Source organism: Ahaetulla prasina, chromosome 8, assembly GCF_028640845.1.
Source record: "Ahaetulla prasina isolate Xishuangbanna chromosome 8, ASM2864084v1, whole genome shotgun sequence".
Taxonomy (NCBI): domain Eukaryota; kingdom Metazoa; phylum Chordata; class Lepidosauria; order Squamata; family Colubridae; genus Ahaetulla; species Ahaetulla prasina.
In genome coordinates this window covers 12129196-12143519 of record NC_080546.1, presented here as the reverse complement: position 1 = coordinate 12143519, position 14324 = coordinate 12129196, and positions in this window count along the sequence as shown.

Genomic DNA, 14324 nt, shown 5'->3' with positions numbered 1-14324 from the left:
CCTGCTTCAACTTTGGTATTGGAGAAAACTCCTGAAAGTCCATAGATAGCTAATGAAAACAAACTGAAACATTGGACAAATCAGTTGAGTTCTTATTGGAGGCATAAATGAAGCTGAAATTATTATACTTTGGACACGTTATGCAAAGAAGTAGCTCTCTTCAGAAAGTGCTTGGAAAAATGGACAGAAAGTGAAGAAGACAGTGAGAAGAAGAGAGATGGACCATTATAGCAGTGATGCCTGCACTGTTTGAAAATCTAAAGAACCAAGTTGAAGAGAGAACATCTTGAAAAAAGATCTAATTAGGTCATCACAGAGTCAACACGCTCTTTATTTCTTTTCCATTAAGTTTAATTTAGGTTTTGCCGTTATAATCAACATTCTTAATAAAAAATTACATAGAAAGTGCCAACCATCTAAAATTGGGGTCTATTTTGTAAACGTTTCTTTCTATATTCCAGAAGTAGAGGTGCAAATGCGAGTCCCTTGGACTGCATGGCAATCAAACAGGTCAGTCCTAGAGGAGATCAACCCTGAGTGTTCTTTAGAAGGCCAGATCCTGAAGATGAAACTGAAATACTTTGGCCCCCTAATGAGAAGGAAGGACTCACTGGGGAAGAGCCTAATTCCGGGAAAGATTGAGGGCAAAAGAAGAAGGGGACGACGGAGAACGAAGTGGCTGGATGGAGTCACTGAAGCAGTAGGTGTGAGCTTCAATGGACTTCAGAGGATGGTAGAGGACAGGAAGGTCTGAGGAATGTTGTCCATGGGGTCGCGATGGGTCGGACATGACTTTGCAACTAACAACAACAAGAGGTACAGATCTAATAAACCACAGGAAATATTATTTGCTTCCAAATGAAGTCAGCAAGGACTTTAACACTGCTTTAATATGAAATTCACTGGGTTTGGATGGATGGAAACCAATCAACTTAGAACTAAGGTGAAATTTCCTGACAGTTAGAACAATTCATCAGTGGAACAACTTGCCTCCAGAAGTTGTGAATGCTCCAACATTGAAAGTTTTTAAGAAGAGATTAGATAACCATTTGTCTGAAGTCGTATGAGTGCTTCCTGCTTGAGCAGGGGGTTGGACTGGAAGACCTCCAAGGTCCCTTCCAACTCTGTTATTCTGTTAAAATGTAAGCGTTAGGATTTTAGATGTCTTGTGTTGCTATTCCCAGGCCTTCCACTGTCCCATCTCTTCAATGTTGGTGTCTTTTCCTCTCTCTCTCTCTCTCTCTCTCTTTCTCTCTCTCTCTCTCTTTATATAGACAGTTCTACACCCTAGGCGATCTGTAAATCTAATTGAGGAACTGCAGTGGTCAAAACCGTATGCATTTAAAAACAATAATATTTCATCCACTTAAGAAAAATGCGTTGGGGGAAAAAAAAGGTTGATCTTCAACCTTTGCCTTCCTTTCCACATCTGTCTCTCTCTCTAAGTTTAAATGATATTAATGCGAACCAGTCATCTGTTAAAAATATTATATCACAGAAGTGATCTAGGGTTAATTGCCTTGCTGGTAATAGCCTATGACACCTAGAAAAAATATTTGGTACATAACAGAATGCCCATTGCAGCTTCCTTCCCTACCTGAAACTTTAAAAACTAAGAATTTGCCACTAGAAATAAGTACTTTGAAACTTAATTTTCAGCCAACACCAGATGTGTTGTAATAACAGGCATTGGGAAAACTTTGGAATTTTAACCAGAGATGGTCGGCATTGTCACAAAATGGTGGCATGGTAGCAGTGGAGACAGAATGTGCATTATAAAAAGGTAAAGGTTCCCCTCGCACGTATGTGCTAGTTGTTCCCGACTCGAGGGGGCGGTGCTCATCTCCGTTTCAAAGCCGAAGAGCCAGCGCTGTCCGAAGAAGTCTCCGTGGTCATGTGGCCGGCATGACTCAATGCCAAAGGCGCACGGAAAGCTGTTCCCTTCCCACCAAAGGTGGTCCCTGTTTTTCTACTTGCATTTTTTACCTGCTTTCGAACTGCTAGGTTGGCAGAAGCTGGGACAAGTCATGGGAGCTCACCCCGTTACGCGGCAGCACTAGGGATTTGAACCGCCGAACTGCCGACCTTTCGATCGACAAGCTCAGCATCTTAGCCACTGAACCAGCGCGTCCCTGAATGTGCATTATACTCTGGTATTATTATGAAATGTGGTAAACAGTTCCCCAAGTCTGGGGTTTTAAACTAGGTTGAGTGTTTAATCGTCTTTTGTTAATGGCCCCCTAATCCCTTGCGGGATGGAGTCTGGGCAACTGAATGGTGCTGAGTGTTTACTGGCCGGATGCCCTTCCTGTCACCACAACCGGGCAGAGAACCCCTTGCTAAAATTTCTGAAGCCCACCCCTGCTTTCAACTGTGTTATTCTGTAAATTGTGTAAACATCCAGAATGGGCTATATATTGTCGTTAGAAACCCTTTGTCGGTATTGCTCACAGCCAACGTAAGTGGAACCTTGAAGGGAAAGATGAAAATGTCACCAAAACAGAACGGGGGTGTGGATAATTCCACAAATCTCTCATTTCATTTTACAGAAATGAACTGCTTTCAACTTTCTACCCTACCTCATTCCATCATCACCCCACTCAACAGACCGAAGCAATTGAAACACTCAACATAACATTAAAGAAAGCTTTTTAAAATCCCATTGAAAGAACTGTGAAAAGAAAGAAAGGGAGGGAGGGAGGGAGGGAGGGAGGGAAGGAAGGAAGGAAGGAAGAGAGAGAGAGAAAGAAAGAAAGACTGGTCTAAATTCAGAAGCTTAAAATGCTCAGAAATTGATGTGGTACAATATTTCCCAAAAGATCCTGCACGATCAATTTTAGACATAGAACAATATATTACTCATGGTTGGTCTTACCAGATTCCACATTCCCGAAGGGGGATACTTGTAAATTTTTGTCCCGTCTGTCTTTTGCTCTTTTCGTTTTGAAGACTTCACTTCCTATAAGATCCAGAAGTCGGACTTACTGACCTGGAAAACAAATAATTTTTTAAGACTCTAAAATCTGAACAAATGATCCAGAATATTTTTTAAAGTCCTTTGACACTTCTTTTGTGAATGTGGTATTGATTTGCTTTAGCTGAAAGTTCTGCCAACAAGCAGACACAAATGACATTATAAATTTTGCCATCCAGATTAACAGAGTTGGAAGGGTCCTTGTAGGTCATCTAGTCCAACCCCCCACCCAAGCAGGAGACCCTACACCATTTCTGACAAATGGCAGTCCAATCTTTTCTTGAAAGCCTCCAGTGATGAAGCTCCCACAATTTCTGAAGGCAACTTCTGTTCCATTGGTTGATTGTTCTCACTGTCAGAAAACTTCTCCTTATGTCCAAGTTGAATCTCTCCTTGATCACTTTCCATCCGTTATTCCTTGTCTGGCCTTCAGGTGCCTTGGAAAGTTTAGCTTACACTAAATACCTTAGAAGCCTTAGTAATTAAAAGCCTTAGTAGCCTTAGTAAATAAAAAGTCTTAGTAAGACCACACCCAGAGTACTGCATCCAGTTTTGGTCACCACACTATAAAAAGGATGTTGAGACTCTAGAAAAAGTGCAGAAAAGAGCAACCAGGATGATGAGGGGACTGGAGACTAAAACATACAATGAATGGTTACAGGAACTGGGCCTGGCTAGTCTAGTAAAGAGAAGGACCAGGGGAGACATGATAGCAGTCTTCCAATACTTGAGGGGCTGCTGTAGAGACGAAGGGGTCAAGCTATTTTCAAATGCACCTGAAGGCCAGACAAGGAATAATGGATGGAAACTGAACAATAGAAGGTACAGAAAAAGCAGAACACTAGAGGGTACAAAATAAAAATTAGAACAGTGAAGGGTACAGAGCATAGAACAATAGAAGGTACAAAACAAAAAAGAGAAAACTAGAGGGCACAAAACAAAAACCAGAACAATAGAGGGTACAAAACAAAACAAAAATAGAACAGTAGAGGATACAGAACAAAAACCAGAACAATGGAGGGTACAGAACATAGAACAATAGAAGGTATGGAACCAAAAAAGGCAAATAGAAGGTAGAGAACAAAAAACAGAACACTGGAGGATGCAGAAAAAGAAAGGACACAGAACAAAAACAGAACAACAAAGGGTACAGAACAAATAAAGAGAACCTAGAAGGTAAAGAACATGGAACAATAGAAAGTACAGAATATAGAACAGAACATTAGAAAAGGACAGAACGAAAAGCGGAAGAATAGATGGTACAGAACAGAATGCAGGAGAGGGGATTTGACACTGAGGATTCAAGAAAGAGGCAGGAGGAACAATATGGTGAAATGGGCACTAAAGTAGCTGTAGAAATCCTGGATTCCTGCCCAATGTGATTTTTTTTAAAAAAAACAACAACCTTTAATTAAAAAAATAATAATTAAATGAGAAAGTGGCACACAGCCTAGGAAAGATTCGGCCTCTGTCATAATTTATATTGCCATTTCTTCTTCCCCTCCCCTTCTATTAGATTCAAGCCCCACCTTTCTTGCATATAAAGCATTTCCTTCTGACATTCCTACAAAATGACAACCTTGCGAAGAAATTTTAACTGGTTGGCCCAAAGTCATTGTAAGCTTCCGGGGCTAAGGATGGACTTGAACCCAGGTCTCCCCAGTCCTTGTTCAATATTTTAAAAAGAGATTCTTAACGTTTTGTGCCATGATCCTCTTGAAGAAACCTATGGATCCCTTCCGAAAAAAATGTACTCAATGCATAAAATAAAATACATATAGATTGCTTTACACAGAAAAACAATTATGAGCAAATAAAAAAAGGTAAGGCGTTCCTGCGGATTTTACTTGGCTGGTTGTTGCCGATTATAGGGGGTAGTGTTCATCCCCGTTTCAAGGTCATTGTGCCAGCGCTGTCCGAAGACATTTTCATGGTCATGTGGCCAGCATGACATCATGGAGCAATATTACCTTCCCACTGAAGTGGTACCTATTTATCTATTTGCATATGCATGCTTTCAGACTGCTAGGTTGGCAGGACCTGAGGCGAGGAAGGGAGCTCACCCCATCACATGGAGCTCAGATCTCGAACCTGGGCTGCCAGCTTTCCAGCCAACATGCTCAGAGCCTTAACCACCGAGCCACTGCGGCGTCCATTATGTGCAAACGCAATTACCCAAATATTGAAAAATAATAAAATATGGAATATATTAATGCATTCGCTTCTTTGTTGATACATATCAAAATTTAGATCTGGGGTGTCAGACACAAGAGGTGGTCAGATCTGGCCCATGGGGCCACCCTGGAAAATGTAAGGGGCCGACCCGCATCGCTTCGGCCCGAGAGGAAACATGCCAGCAGTTTGGGGAATGGCGTCAAACTGGCCACGCCCACCTAGTTGGTCACACCCACCCAGTTGGCCACACCCAGTGAGTGGCATCCAGCTGGCCATGCCCACCCAGTTGGCCACACCCACCCAGGCCCCCCAAGATCAGCCACAGCCCTGATGCAGCCCTCAATAAAATTGAGTTTGACACCCCTGATTTAGATAGTGAAAATTACTGAAGTTAACAAATATTTTGGGAGTAAATTACTTTCTTGCCTATTTCATTCATTCTTAAGTGGAAAGCTAAATTTCATTTAGAAACTAAATGAAAGATAAAAACTTAATTGCTTTTACAGTCAAGTTCATATACGCTCAGAAATCGCTCCAGCTGGATCCCAAGTTAAGAACCTGTTCAACAGCAACCCACATGGTTTTCACCAGATTTCTTAGCCAATCATCATGAAGGATTCCTACAGGTCAGTAATTTACCCTTTTCTGGAAAAATATGAAAGTTAGCTGGAGGGACAGAGAGAGACATGAATGAATACTAAAAGCATTTTTTTGTTTGCTTATTGCCACCTTCTGGTTGAACTTTTTTTTAAAAAAAATTCTGAGAATCCAGTTACGTCAAGTAAGAAATGTAGAATACATTTTTATATGAGACAATCACTGATGGGATTCAGCTGGTTCTGTCCGGTTCGGGTGAATCAGTAGCGCCAGCGGTGTTAGGCTCCTCCCACCACCCGGATGTAATGACGTCCTATTTAGCCACGTTTTGGAGGCCATGCGCGAGCACGGAAGGCGTGTGCGCGAGCAAAGAGCATGCGTGGTAGGCCGAGCCTGCACGTGCACGCTCACATTTGTGAACCGGTAGGGAAGGGAAGTGAATTCCACCTCTGGAGCCAATCATATTAAAATCACATTTTAATTTGTGATCTTGTTTAAATGTAGTTAAGAGCTTTAACTTTTAATTTTAGAAAGAGTGCAGAGAAGAGCAGCAAGGATGATTCGGGCTGGAGGCTAAACTGTGTGATGAATGGTTACAGGAACTGGGTATGTAGCAGGGTGAAATGCTCCCGGTTCGGACCGGCTCACGCAATCCGGTAGCGATGGCGGCTGCTGGTTCAGAGGACCGGTAGCAAAAATCCATGGCCCCGCCCCCCTGCCTCTGCTGAGCCGCACCATCAGCAGAGGTTTTTTTTTTTACTTTTAAAAACAGGTTTTTCTTCAGCCGAAACATGCCTTTAAAAGTAAAAAAAAAGCCTTTGAGGATCCCGCCCCTCAGCTGAGATTGGCAGAGCCTTTAAACTTTAAAAAAAATATATTAAAGACTCCTCTGGTGATCTCACCTGAGTTCCTCATCAGCATAATCTTAAAAGACATGTTTTCTGTAGAAAACATGTAGAAAACCTCCTTTTAAGAGATTCTAAGCCACTTACCTGATTACTGATCGACCTCATGGCTTTTTTCCCAGCCAGAAAGCCCCAGTTTCATTTTCAGCACTAGACAGAACTAATCTAACTTAGCTAATCTATTTCATCACTGAGTGATTAATGATGGCTTGCTTTGCTGGCTGAGGAACTCTGGGAATTGAAATCCACAAACCTTAATAATAAAATAAAATATTTGTGCAGCTTTCTGAAATTTGGTGTGTTTCTGTAGTGTTTCACTCTAATTACACAAACACACAACATCTCAGAAAGCTGTATGTAGTATTTTCTCTCTCTGTGTGTGTGTGTGTGTGTGTGTGTGTGAGTCAGCTGTGTTGTGTTGTGTGTGTGTAAAGTGTGAAAGTTGGTTTTTGGTACCTCTTATTTTTTATACTTTGTTTATTATTATTATTATTTATTGTTATTGGCCACACCCACCCAGTCATCTGACCACCAAGCCACACCCACCAATTAAGCCACACCCACAGAACCGGTAGGGAAAATTTTTAGATTTCACCTCTGGTATTATGTAGTCTAACGAAGAGAAGGATTAGAGGTGAGATGATAGCAATCTTCCAATATTTGAAGGGCTGCCACAAAGAAGAGGGGATCAATGTATTCTCCAAAGGATGAGAAGCAACAAATGGAAACTTATCAAGAAGGGATCCAAGTTGGAAGTAAAGAGAAATTTCCTGTCAGTGAGAACAATTAATTAATGGAACATTTTTTCCTCCTAGAGCAGGGGTTTGCAAACTTGGCTCTTTTAAAACTTGTGGACTTCAAGTCCCAGAATTCCTCAGCCAGCTTTGCTTTGATGGGTGTTCCATCACTGAAGGTTTTCAAGAAAAGATTGGACAACAATTGGACTGAAATGGAATAGAGTCTTTTGCCTTGGGCAGTGGGTTGGACTAGAAGATCTCTTAGGTCTCTTCCAAATTTGTTAGTCTATCTGTCAAGCCTAATATTTAGAAATGATGATATATAGGTGATTTGTTGTTTTTTGAAAAATCATCTTTAATGCTTTAAAAAAAGCATTTTTCAGAGCATTGCCAGATCCTCAGTTTTCAAGAACTATGGAAGTTAAAGAAGTAGGAATAGTCCACAAATAGAAAGAGATAGCCAGGAATGCAATGCTTGAGCAGTGGGTGGGACTAGAAGACCTCCAAGGTCCCTTCCAACTTTGCTATTCTTTCAATCCCCCCGCTGTTGTCAATTACATTTGGAGATACTCCTTCTTTCATCTGGCCCAGGGTCAGCCCCAAAGATCAATCTCTCAAGCTCTATCATCCCTCTTAAGAGTTATGCAGAATATATAAATCAGTTGTTGGTATTCAGAAATAGCAACGTTGACTGTTTCTGAATGTCATTGTTATGGTTTCTTTAATTGAAATGACAGAGCGAGCTGTGGCAGATTGACGGGAGCTACTTGGAGTGAAAAGAGTTGCAAGGCTTAAGACCATTAAAAAGACTTCCTACTTTGAAAACCAAAAACGGATGGTTGAAGACCAGTGTGTCACGTGCAAGTCTAAGCGATCTTGTAGGAGAAACAAAAATTAAAAGATGCTTGCTCCTGGGAAGGAAAGCTATGGCAAAGTTAGACAGCGTACTAAAAAGCAGAGACATCACCCTGCCAACAAAAATGCGTATAGCCAAGGCTATGGTTTTTTCAGTTGCAATGTATGGCTGTGAAAGTTGGACCGTAAGGAAGGCTGAGCGCCAAAGAATTGAGGCCTTTGAACTCTGGTGCGGGAGAAGACTCCTGTGAGTCCTTTAGGTCAGTCCTAGAGGAGATCAACCCTGACTGCTCTTTAGAAGGCCAGATTCTGAAGATGAAACTGAAATTCTTTGGCCACCTAATGAGAAGGAAGGACTCATGAGAAGAGCCTAATGCTGGGAAAGATGGAGGGCAAAAGAAGAAGGGGATGACAGAGAACGAGGTGGCTGGATGGAGTCACTGAAGCAGTAGGCATGAGTTTAAATGGACTCCAGAGGATGGTAGAGGACAGGAAGGCCTGGAGGAACGTTGTCCATGGGGTCATGATGGGTCGGACATGACTTCGTAACTAACAACAACAAAGGAGAAACAGTGGACTTCATTTCCTAACATAGTCTGGCCAGTTTTTTTTCCAAAGATAAGAAATCATCCCATTTTTATCTTTCTCTCCACAAGAAAACAAAAATTCTGGTGATACAGCAGTGACACCAATGGCATTCTCAAAGAAGTGCACGGGACTCTACATTTCAAAATAATTGGCACGGAGGGAGGAGCCCAACTCGTCTTTGCTTCTTTCTTCTCCTTCCTTCCAGCCTAGAATTTCAAGAAGGAGAAGGCGAAATCTTTTCAAGCTCTTGAAAGGGAGATGGTGACATGTTTGGTTCGCTGTGACGTGGGGTGGCATTGGAGGAAAATGAAAACGTTCCCCAGTTTCAGATCCTACTTCATCAGGACACGAAGTGAAAAACATTCCGGTTAGACCCCGAACTCCTTTCTAATCGTCTTGGCAGCAATGCCTGCATGAAGCTTAGAAGGGCTGCTCATTTTGACCAAAGGTGATGCATTCGAGGTCCTTGCTTTTAGAAGCCAAGTGGAGTGGCCACGTTTCTTTGCATGCTCTGAGGCAGACGTCAGAGCAGCTTTCTCATCTCCTTTTTGTCAAGTGGCTTTTTCACGAGCCCATTAGAGGCAATTTTCTTCCACTGCCTTTGGCCAGTGGCTATATTCCCAACCAGCAGACAAAGGAAAGTATAATCGTTCCACTCTCAGCGATTGTGTCTTAGATGCCAATTTACCTTCAACTTTACCTCATGCCATCCAGCAATCTGGAAGCAGCGTGCATTGACGGCAGAATAGAGTAGAATTCTTTATTTGGCCAAGTGTGATTAGAGACCCAAGAAAATTGTCTCCAGTGAATAGCAATAGCACTTATATACTGCTTTAAAGCCCTCTCTAAGCAGTTTACAGAGTCAACCTATTGTCCCCAACAATCTGGGTCCTCATTTTGACCCACCTCAGAAGGGTGGAAGGCTGAGTCAACCTTGAGCCTGGTCAGATTCGAACTGCCAAGTTGCAGACAGCCGGCAGTCAGCAGAAGTAGCCTGCCGTATTTGATGCATAACATGGGCAAGACTAATTTTAGTCCATGTCTAAACAACCAACTAGCTGGGTCACATTCTGGACACCAAGGTTCAAATGGCCTTCAGGACCTCTACTTTAATAAATTCACTAATAAATGAAACTAGAGTTTTGGGTTATTCCATGTCCAAGATTCTGAATATCTTCTGGGCAATAAATTCTACTAAAGGATACACATCCTAAACAGAGGTGGGTTTTAGCAGGTTCTGGCCAGTTCTGGAGAACCGGTAGCAGAAATTTTGAGTAGTTTGGAGAACCAGTAAATAACACCTCTGACTGGCCCAGCCCGCATCTATTCTCTGGCTCCCGAGACCCAGCTGATTGCGAGGAAATGGGGATTTTGCAGTAACCTTTCCCTGGAGTGGGGTGGGAATGGAGGAAAATGAAAACGTTCCCCAGTTTCAGATCCTACTTCATCAGGACACGAAGTGAAAAACATTCCGGTTAGACCCCGAACTCCTTTCTAATCGTCTTGGCAGCAATGCCTGCATGAAGCTTAGAAGGGCTGCTCATTTTGACCAAAGGTGATGCATTCGAGGTCCTTGCTTTTAGAAGCCAAGTGGAGTGGCCACGTTTCTTTGCATGCTCTGAGGCAGACGTCAGAGCAGCTTTCTCATCTCCTTTTTGTCAAGTGGCTTTTTCACGAGCCCATTAGAGGCAATTTTCTTCCACTGCCTTTGGCCAGTGGCTATATTCCCAACCAGCAGACAAAGGAAAGTATAATCGTTCCACTCTCAGCGATTGTGTCTTAGATGCCAATTTACCTTCAACTTTACCTCATGCCATCCAGCAATCTGGAAGCAGCGTGCATTGACGGCAGAATAGAGTAGAATTCTTTATTTGGCCAAGTGTGATTAGAGACCCAAGAAAATTGTCTCCAGTGAATAGCAATAGCACTTATATACTGCTTTAAAGCCCTCTCTAAGCAGTTTACAGAGTCAACCTATTGCCCCCAACTATCTCTTTCCCTCCCTCCCTCCCTCCCTCCCTATGTTAACTTGCCTAACAGAGTAATAGGACTTCCACCTTACTCATTACTAGCAATAGACTTATATGCCGCTTCATAGTGCTTTACAGCCCTCTCTAAGCGGTTTACAGAGTCAACCTATTGTCCCCAACAATCTGGGTCCTCATTTGACCCACCTCAGAAGGGTGGAAGGCTGAGTCAACCTTGAGCCTGGTCAGATTCGAACTGCCAAGTTGCAGACAGCCGGCAGTCAGCAGAAGTAGCCTGCCGTATTTGATGCATAACATGGGCAAGACTAATTTTAGTCCATGTCTAAACAACCAACTAGCTGGGTCACATTCTGGACACCAAGGTTCAAATGGCCTTCAGGACCTCTACTTTAATAAATTCACTAATAAATGAAACTAGAGTTTTGGGTTATTCCATGTCCAAGATTCTGAATATCTTCTGGGCAATAAATTCTACTAAAGGATACACATCCTAAACAGAGGTGGGTTTTAGCAGGTTCTGGCCAGTTCTGGAGAACCGGTAGCAGAAATTTTGAGTAGTTTGGAGAACCAGTAAATAACACCTCTGACTGGCCCAGCCCGCATCTATTCTCTGGCTCCCGAGACCCAGCTGATTGCGAGGAAATGGGGATTTTGCAGTAACCTTTCCCTGGAGTGGGGTGGGAATGGAGGTTTTACAGTATCCTTCCCCTGCCACACCCACCAAGCCACGCCCACCAAGCCATGCCCACAGAAGCAGTAGTAAAAGAAATTGAAACCCATCACTGATCCTGAATCCTTTTGAATTTTGACAGCAACTCACCCCAAAAGGTAAGAAGAATCACACAATGATCCAATTTAGACTGAGAATGAGACCAAGGGAAGCCATCAAACTTGGGTTAAAGTAATCCCAGCCAGTTCTTCCTTAGATGGAGTTACTTTGCTTCTAAAGAGGGACTGCGGGCATTGTCCCCATTTGTGACCCCACCCTGATCAGATTTCTCACTCAAGACCCTGCCACCAGCACATTGCACAAAGCCCCTCCCCCACAATCCAAGTTGCATCACTGTCCAACAAACATAGTAATAGCACTTAGATTTATGTACCTGCAATACTGCATTCTAAACACTGCAGCATTACACCTCTAGCAATAGCACATTAGTCTTATATACCGCTTTACAGAGCTTTACAGCACTCGCTAAGCGGTTTATAGAGTTGTCCTATCGCCCCCAACAATGTGAGTCTTCATTTTACTGATCTCGGAAGGAGAGAAGGCTGAGTCAATCTTGAGCCGGTCAGGATCGAACTGTTGATAGTTGGCAGAGCCACCCTGCCATACTGCATTCTAAGCCCTACGCCACTGTGACTCCCTGATGGATTTGTAACCTGAAGACTGCAGGCATGGACAATGGTACAATGACATCAATGGAAGGTGGCGAATTTGAATTTTCGGTCCTTTTAATCATTTATGGGGAAAGGTCAGAATTTTGTACCTTGAGCCTTTCAGAGCCTTTCAGCACATCTTTCTCAAGTACGGTGATAATCATGCTGCTGTCATTCATCAATTTTCCTTTGCTGAACTGGGAGGCGAAAGTTGCTCACTCTTGATCTCTTTAATTTTGATTATGCTCTCAAGTTGTTTCAACTAAAGACCACATGGATAGTTCTCTCCATGACTGTGATGACCCAGGGCATGGCACAGAGATAACACAAACAGCTTGTTGTGACTCCAGCCCCCGAACCTGGCCCCATGCCCGAAAGTGACTCTGAGAGTGAGGGGGAAGGGCCAGTAAGGCTTACCTCAGGAGCACCGAATACTTTGGCTCAACTCCAGGAGCCAGAACCAGACCAGTCAGAGGACGTAATGAGGCCGTCATCCCCTGATTCCTCCCTTCCCCAGGCTACACCTTCAGACCCAGCTGATGATAATAATCAAGCTTGGCTTGACCCGCGCTTCAGAAGATTAGAGAGGTGGCATCATCAAAAGGAAGGGTGGGGCAGGAACCCCACCCCACAGGATATATAAGGAGCTTTGGGACTGCTCTCACTCCACGGGAAGCAAAAGTTTAGCTGAACCATTTCAAAAAGAGCTGAAAGTCTTGCTACGTGAGTCATTTGTTTGAACTTTGGCAGAAAGCTGCGATTTCTCTGCCAGGACTGATAAGAGCTGTGAATCCACTGGCTGAAGGCCAGCTCATGGGTCTGAAGTGGGGTAGGAGACAGAACACAGCTGGCAGTTCAAACTGCCCCTTTACTGCTCCAATTTTCCCTGAATGCTCCCACGTTTCTGGCAAGTCCCAGAGCAAAGTGATGACAAACCCCACACACACACCTCAAGCAGCCTCTGGCTGCAAATAGTCCAGCCCAGTGCTGTGTACCCCAAGGCTGCACAGCAATCAATCCAGCAGGGCAAAATCAAGGAGTTCAGGAAGCAAAGGATCCTGATGGTAATTAGTCCAGAAAGCCAGAAAGAATGCAAGGGCTCTTGGAAAGTTCAAACGTCGCACTCAACACTTCAGGAACTCAGCGTTTGTTCCCGACAAATGTCCCTCCTCACAGCATCTCCTTAAGTCTCATTCCCCAGGTGTGCCTTGTGAAGATGGGCAGGGTACTCTTCTCCTGAGTAGCCTGCTGAGTCTGCGCTGTTCTCGCCTTCTGTCCACTCTCCATGCTCTCGGATCAGGAGGGGGTGGTGCTTTTTTTTTTATTTGCATTTATATCCCGCCCTTCTCCGAAGACTCAGGGCGGCTTACACTATGTCAAGCAATAGTCTTCATCCATTTGTATATTATATACAAAGTCAACTTATTGCCCCCAACAATCTGGGTCCTCATTTTACCTACCTTATAAAGGATGGAAGGCTGAGTCAACCTTGGGCCTGGTGGGGCTTGAACCTGCAGTAATTGCAAGCAGCTGCTGTTAATAACAGACTGTCTTAGCAGTCTGAGCTGCTCAAGGACCCTTGCTCCTCGCCTGAGCTCTAAATCTCTTGTTCATCCTGCCCCTGTTCCTCCCTGTCTACAAGCTGTCCTAATCCTGAAAGGCTCTGGCCTGACTGGTCCTGCCCTTCCCCACTTGCCTCCGAAGCCAACAAAGCCTCCTCCTCAATCTCTGTCGGCTCAGGTTCCAGCTCCTCTTCCATCACAGATTCAGGCTCCAACGGGGGCATGACAATGACAATCTATCCCTAACCTGTGCTTTGAAGTCTCCCAATTAGTGCACTCAGCACCACTGTAACTGAGTCCATCCACCATGCTGGTAGCCAGTCTTCTTTGCGTTCCTTCCATTAAACCTTTCTCCAGAGAGTCATAATGCATCTGAAATGTGATAATTTGAACCTGGACATTTGTACCTTGAAATGCAACATTAAGAAAACTAAGATCATGGCTCCCAGCCCTCTCAATTCCTGGCAAATAGATGGGGAAGAAATGGAGGTCGTGACAGATTTTATTTTCCTGGGCTCCAAGATCACAGCAGATGGGAACTGCAGCCAAGAAATTAAAAGATG